An 8,774-nucleotide genomic window follows, 5' to 3' on the forward strand; every position below is an offset into this window, starting at 1 on the left:
GTGTGGGCATAGAAGTATGCTCTCGAACTAATTTTCTTCTACCTAATGATTAAAATTGCAAATTTCTAGCAAAACAACTAAAGTAATCGAATCTAATCATTAGTACTTTTTGTTAACAATTGATTTTTTTTCATACTAAGAACATTTATTTTTTTAGGCGCACAAATTTTGGATTTTTAAACCCTACCATACCCCTCCCCCGCTAGTAAAATAAAGGTAATAATAATTGAGCTACTTTCGGACGTTTTTGTAATAAGTAATAAGTACAGTCAAATAAGAAAAAAAAAACCTGAAATTAGTTCTAGTAAATAGAATATAAATTATCTTTTAACTATTAACTCTTTTGTAAACTACATTCAATAGTTCTACAGATTTGCTCATTAATTGAACACTTACCTACCAATAAATAAGTCTTAACATACCGCAAGCGACAACTTGAATTTGGAAATTTTTTTAAACCCATTCTTGTAATTGTACAGTCCATGGTAACATTGTTATTACAGCAATCGTAATTCTTTTTTTGTTTTAGATAAATTTATTTGTAATTTATTATAATTTTTTTTATACAGACTTTCAATCGTTATTTAAGCGATTATTAGATCGTACTCTCGGCTATGAGATAAGGAAAAATAGTAAACAATCCACGGACAGAATGTTGGTTTCCCTGGCATGCGTAATATTAGGCATCTGTGTTGCTTCATGACTTTGCAAAATAATGTTTTTTTTTTTCCATGACGCATTCAATACATTGTAAGTTTATTTTTTAGAATACAAATTTTATTGCTATTATTATAAATAATTGACTGGTAGACTAAAAAATATTTTATCGCTCTCATATCAGATGTTTTGTTTTTGGTTGTTACTAGAGCTCGAACCAATGTTAATCAAAATATATATAGACAGAGCCAGAAGTGTGTAGATATTTCTAGTCTACAATATTTTATCGTTATTTAAACTGTCGTTCGAAGATAAGATATACCTACCTTAGTTATAAATTTTCATATAACTTAGAAATAAATTAGCATATTTTCATGGATAACTTGAGTAAAATATCTTTTGTAATAAAATATAAAGGAGTTTGATATGATATAAAGTAGTTATCATGATGTGAGGCTCGGTAGTTAATATTTTTTTGTCTACGCCCGTTAGATAAGAAATACTTTTCTCACTCAGTATGCGTGGAAAAAATAGTTCATTACCAAACTACGGTGTTAATGAATTCATTACCACGCCAGTATCGTAATGAGTTTATTACCACACTCCAAATTACTGTCAAACATTTGACCATTTGAGGCATACATATACATTTCACAAGTGAAATTTACAAAAATTAAAATCCCCTAAGAAATTTTTCGGATAAGGAACACTCTCCATCTAATTACCCAGTATTTAAGAACACTCTCCATCTAATTACCTCTTTTCTTAGTGTCTTCTCCAAACTTAACCGATTTTGATGACCATCGCCCATTTTTAGTTGTTCCAGATACGGAACCTTAACTTGCACTTGAAACACAGCTAAGAACACTCTATTTAATTACCTTTCAAACGTAACACAGAAAGACAGACAGACACACATAGCGGTCAAACTTTATGTTCGGGTGTTAAAAATGGAAATATTTATCAATAACATTGTAGAAGCTAAAACTTTCTGAGATTTATCAATATAATTATTTAATAAGGCAATTTTGAGGAAGCCTGTTGCATCGGCTATTTCTCATTTTGATTTTCTAATTAACCTCTTCGCTCCTGGTGTGCAAAAATATTTTACCACGTTCAAACTAAGGTATTTTAAAGCTATTAAGTGTTTTTCAACTGTATTCAACATTTTAAAAATACAATTGTTAATATCGGTTCGGGGATTAAATAAGTTAGGATAAGTAGGTTGCAGAGGCCGACTCAAAATAAAGTGATCTAGCTTAACTTATCTTAGTAAAATTTTGCTAGTACCTTCCAAGTCGACATGCTGTTATGTTAACAGTAATCGCTATTGAGATAAGACAACTTATTCTTATAGAACAAATTAAACGACATGGAAACGGTTTCAACAAGTGTACCTAACTGGCTACTCTGCTTTCAAAACAATTGTAAACGATTTCGATGGTTCTTTTTTTAGTAACAAATTAGTTGTGTACTTCAGATTCACTAAAAATCACAAAATAAAAGAAAATTTTTAACAATAACAAAACCGTCTTCAAAAGAAAAACTTTTCCAAAAGTAAAAAAATAACGATAATTTAATGTAGTTAAAATTATTGTTATTTTTGTGTTATATTATAAGTGTTCTATCAGAGTTGTTTCCTTGGCTGACACTGACTCAATAAATAACAATAATTTTAACTACATTATATTATCGTTATTTTTTACTTTTCTTTAAAATTTTTTTTATTTTCTCAAGTACAACATCCTAAAATTCCCGAGCAAAATTCATAAAAATGTGTGGAAACTATTTATATCATAATTTTTTTTTTTTTTTTTTAAACAAGTCATCTACATTGATATTGTAGTAGCTATAAAACCAGAACATATAAAAGAACTTAGTAACATAAAAATCATAATATTTGCCATAAACAAAGTATAATCAGATCAGTGTTTGTACACATCCAACGGTGGTTTTTAAAGCTCACCTTTTATTTAAAAACAAACAAAAAATACAATAAAATACTTTGTGTATTGACATAAACTTAAGAGACATAATACACAATCTTCTTATTATAATGTTGATGAATATTTTTATGGGGGCTTTAGAAGAAATGTTCACTCTCTCATATAATGATCTCACTGATCATTACATCAATGAGTCAAGGAAGTATCGCCCAATCATTGCTAGAAAATCACCCATTTAGGCCAGAATTGACCAGCGCAGCCTTAGCATTTCAATTTTTGTCCAATCAGAATAACATATAATGAACAAACTGTTGATCTGTCAGTTTAAAGTTGCAGAGTTTGATAGGGGACATGTTCTGACATCAAATTGGACCTAGATCTTCGGGTTTCTTTAATAGTCAATTTAGATTCTAAACAGTAAGAGATAGAATAACTGCACTTTAAATTAGAAAGTTGATCCTCATTTATTAACAAAACTTGCCAGACAGACAAGTTATAACAGATAGAAGGTATCCTAAACTTTATTAAAAAAGGCCAAGGAGGTGTTATGAAGTGCATTTTCATTAAAAAAATAATTTATAGCAAAAGGTCTGTAAATTCACAAAAATTGTCAGCCAAATAAGTTTTTTCATAAATGGTTCATTATTTACTACAAATTTCCAGCAGATGATTTTTTTTTTAGATAAATTTATAAATAATAGTAACAAATGTTTACTAGTCTGGCGGGGGTAACATGTTTTTTTATATGTTTTCAGTCGTTTTCACTCGAATTTCGAAAATTATTACAATTCCATTTTCAGCAAATTTTAATAATTTTGAGGTGCTTGATGGGGTACTTTTTTAGGGGCTTTTAGTCTATAATTATTAAGTTATAATTTTTCAACAATAAGAGATTCTAGAATCCATATTTACACCTTATTAATGTCAAAACATTTCAGAATTAGTTGAAACAGTTCAATAAAACTATTTTTATTTTGATGTTTATACACTAGCTTTTGATTAATTATTATATTTATAAAATTAAAATAATGAATAAACAACTGCTTGTAAAAATTGTTTCAACGGAAATTAATTAGCTAATTATTTCATTAAAATAATTTTGAAAAATATTTTTTATTTATTAATTAATAAATATTATTATTGGTAAAATAAATTTAAAATATCCGTTGAATAAAATCCCCACTGGTGTTCATTTGTAGAATTTAAAATATTTCAGTTTTAAACATAATGCAAAATGTGAATGAAATAAAGTTTGAAAAAATATATACCTTCGCGTACCTTGGATCAACAACACACTATACCCATGATGAATGATTATAGATACTTTATTTTAAAATAATATATTTGCATGATATCCTCTTTACCCTCAATTTATTACAAAAAGCGGTTATTGAAGAGGAGGTTTGTGAACTGAATAAGCAAATTTTGTTTGAAGCTTTTTTTCATAAATATCTTTTCTTTCCTATGAGGGTCAAAATTAAGGCGAAACTTGTTTTCTATTTCTCAAAAACTATAAAAGTTAGAGAGTTACAAATCGGTAGGTAGGTTTAAATAGTGTGTCTACTGATTCGAATTTCATCTTAAACCCATCCAATATAATTACAGGTGTCAATTTTCGGGGAACAGTTTTTTTATTTAAGTGTTATTTTAAGTTCGTTTCAAAACATTCCAAAATGATCGCCATTTGTTGCTACATGAATTTTTTTTTTAAACTTATTTCTTTAAAAAAATACAAATATTGATATTCAACACTGTCTATATAGGTTATTGCAACCACTTAACCAAACGTAAATTAACATACCTTTCTTGAACTCTCTTCTAATTATTTGAATTTTTCTGCAATTCAAATTTGTTCCGTTCTTTTTTCCTCGGTTACATTGTTTATACATAGAAAAAGATAGTATTACATTATTACATAAGTATAGATAGAATGACTATTACGTCGCTATAAGAATAACCTTTTCTACTTACATTCAGTGTATGTAGTGTATGCAAAAAAGTACAAAAAGAACATACTAAGGTAAATGTACGTTACTACGGGATAGTATGTTATTCCGGAAATTTTTTATTTTAATCAAAAAATAAGAAACACTAAATAAATTTTTAATTTAAAAAAATAACAAAGCCTCAAGAACTAAAATATGAACAAAAAAAATCGACTTTTGTACAAATCTAATCACACTTAAATACTCATTCTGATCGATCGGTTTACATCTGGTTTTATTACAAATATGTTGCCTGAATACGTAAGGTGAAAGTTAAGTTTATCATTTTTCTAATATGCAAAAATGTTGATTGGAATGAATAAATAAATGGTTTTAAAGCTTTTTCAAATTATATTAATTAATTTTTTTCTGTAAATTATGATTCCCGTAATTATGTTCTTAAATCAGATATAGTGAACCATTTTACGGGAGTCTACCGTAATTAGGGAAAATAAGAAGTAATTATTTTTATGTCTCTTTTTAAATTAGTGTTACTTATTAAAATATTTTATACGAATAGAAGCAGTAGACACCGTAGATTTTTGTGAGGTAAACGGGATAAGTATCTAATGTGTTTTTAACTCCCGGAATAATAAGCAAAGTTTTTACTTATGTATGCAATTCCGGGAGTATCACATTGTAAACAAGAAAATTGAGACTGGACTTATTTTGTTTTGTTATTTAAATTAGTTTTCGATGATTATTTATGTAAAAATAACTTTTATTATTATTAAAAGAATAAACAAATAACAGTTGCTATTAACTAAATTAATTTAATAACGATAATATTTATAATTCCTGTGATTTATTACCATTAGTATTCTGCAATATAATATGTTAATAATTATGTTTTTGACCATGTATATATGAAATATACATAGTATCTTAAGTTTAGTCCCAAGTTTGTAACGCTTAAAAATAATGATGCTAGGAAAAAAAATTTGTCACAGGTGTTCATAAAATCACCTAATTAGTCCATTTCCGCCCGTCCGTCTGTGGACACGATAACTCAAAAACGAAAAAATATATCGAGCTGAAATTTTTAGAGCGTACTCAGGACGTAAAAAGTGAGGTCAAGTTCGTAAAGGAGCATCATAGGTCAATTGGGTCTTGGGTCAGTAGGACCCATCTTGTAAACCGTTAGAGATAGAACAAAAGTTTAAATGTAAAAAATGTTCCTTATCAAAAATTAAACAACTTTTGTTTGAAACATTTTTTCGTAAACATCACTGTTTACCCGTGAGGGCGCCAATGAGGCGGGAATTTTATAATATGTACTATACTTGATTAACAGTTATGTATGTGTCACATGTTTGTATGTGTAATGTGATAAAGAAATCAACACTGACTATGCATGGTATTTCAACAATTAACTCAGTCAATTGTTTGTTTTCACTTGTTTAAATTAATTTCAAATTTAAATGTTTTATTTTTCAATCAAATTGTATATGAAAATACTCAAGAATCTACATTAAACAAAACTATTTTTTTTATTTACCTATGTTAAGTGTGTATCCCTAAATTATTTACTTCCATTTTATCACGGAATTAAAGACAAACTGTCTCAAGGTCCAGAAAATTATCGTTTAGTACTATAAATTAAAGTCTTGGGTGTGAAAAAATGATCAAAATTAATTCTCAATAAATCATTTTATACGACAAACTAATTTTTATATCGGAAATATTTATATTTATTTCAATAATCAGCTTCAAAGTGTATTATGCCTAAACATCCCGTAATATTGTACATGTATCTTAGCACTTGATATATAGTATTAAATACAGACAAAAAGAAAGAAAAAATTACCTATACCCATCCTTTTTCTCATGTTGTCATTATCCTCAAATAAAGCACTCAATGAACTGTAAGAATAAATAATTGAAGGATAGATAGTTGGTACAATTTATACAAATAATAGATATATAGGTTAGGGATTAATGTTAATAATAGATCATTTATAAAATTACTTATTTGTATATTGAGAGGTACATGAAAAACGATTATGAATTCTTAGAGAATGAATTTTTTTGGAAAATTATGTTAAAACCTAAACTTCTAACAAGGGCTGAAGGAAAATTCTATTAAGGGCTGATATTTATAACAGAAAAGGGCAGAGAACCTTGATATAAACGCCACTGATATTAATTATTTCATTAATAATTTAACCCGATTAACGCTTTTATTAAAAACTGATAAGTAGCGTACGCTTTTTTAGCTTCTATTTCCATTCCAAAATATAATTCGGAGTTTTCAAAACTGCAAAAATTTCTATCTACCTTATCTTGTCGGGAACAAAATATGCAGAAGATAATTATTTTTTACAAACCTTACCATTCCATAGCACTACTCAGATTTTCAATCCTTTAGGTTTTACAGTATCCTGAAAAATTCATTTGAAAATATTGTTTTGCTATTTGAATTTTGTCCAAATCAATAGGTCGAAAACTACAAAAAGAGCTTCGAATAGTACGTTTATTGATCCTAAATACCATACCATTGCCATTCGATAATTTAAACGTGGTAAAAAGAGGTCGAAAACATAAATTGAATATTTGAATACGCAAATATTAAAAAGAAATTTTCCTAAGAAAGCGGTCAAAACTTTTTTAAAAAGCCAGAAAAACGGGCCGTAAAATTTGTTTTTAAGCTCCAAATTTTATGGCCAGAGTTTGTATTCACAAAATTGTATTCACGTGTAAGTAACTTTGTTTAACACCTATGAAGAGCCTGTGTGAGACCTTAACTACTAAAGAAAAATAATAATAAGCATTTTTTGCTAAAAATAAAACCGACTCCAAAAAAGTAAAAAATAACTTTAAAAAAAGACATACATGTAAATTTTGATCCCTTAGACTACAACTTCTTAGGCAAAAACCAAATATCTTAAATATATTCGCTTATACCTGTACAAAGACCATAAAATACCTATGCCAATTTTTTTTCTAGTAAAACTTTCCTTGCTGACTAAATGTATAATTCGTTCTCGACCATTCTGATGGGACCATCCATTTTACGTTTTATAAGCTCCAAAATTATCCACCTAATTTTTTTATTTTATACTGATGATTCAATTGTCTTCTTGAATACATTATTTTTGGGCACACCCAGTAAGTCATAAATTTTGCTGACTAACAATTTTTACCATATAAAATTCATATAATAAACGTTCTATTATCACGAAGAACAGATAGAATGAAGAACAAAGAAAGCGGAACTCATCAGCGTAAATTAACTCGTTATTGTCTTTTTTTTTTTGTTACTTTTGTTAAATTAATAAATAAAACATATACGTAGTAAACAATTCGAGGAAAATTATTTATATATCATTGAATCGATCGATTTTGTTATCAAGGTTAACATATTCTGTACTGAAGGACGTATCAAATATTATGGCATATGTCTACTATCCATCATAAAACTTATTATATGATTTTATGTGCAAAGGTTTATTTTACCGTCGTAAAACAAAATAAGAATAGTTTCAATTTATAATAAATGATTATGAAAAGTTTATACAGAATGTTTCCTAAGTAACTACCAAAGTACAAAAATTAAAAAGCATATTTTTGTGCCAATTTTCTGAAAAAAAGTTCATTAAAAGTCACTATTAAAAAAATGTATAATCAAATAAAAGACAAAAATTTCAAAAAAAAAAAAAAAAAACAAGTGAAAACAAACAATTGACTGAGTTAATAGTTGAAATACCATACATAGACACTGTTGATTACTCTAACACATTACACAAACATACATGTCACACATACATAACTAATGTAACTAATATTCCCATATAATACCTACTATAAAATTTACGCCTAATTTGCGCCATCACGGGTAAACAGTGATGTTAACAAAAAAATGTATGAAACAAAAGTTTTTTATAAGAAACATTTTTTACACTTAAACTTTTGTTCTATCTTTAATAACGGTTTACAAGATGGGTCCTTAGACCCAAAACCCAATTGACCTATGTTGCTCATTTACGAACTCGACTCACTTTTTACGTCCGGAGTACGCTTTAAAAATTTCATCTTGATATCTCTTTTCATTTTTGAGTAATCGTGTTGTCAGAAAGACGGACAGATGGGCAGACGGACAGACAGCCGGAATTGGACTAGTTAAGTGATTCTATGAACACCTATACCAAAATTTTTTTCTTAGTATCAATATTTTTAAGCGTTACAA

Source organism: Chrysoperla carnea, chromosome 2 (genome assembly GCF_905475395.1).
Source record: "Chrysoperla carnea chromosome 2, inChrCarn1.1, whole genome shotgun sequence".
In the NCBI taxonomy this organism is placed as follows: domain Eukaryota; kingdom Metazoa; phylum Arthropoda; class Insecta; order Neuroptera; family Chrysopidae; genus Chrysoperla; species Chrysoperla carnea.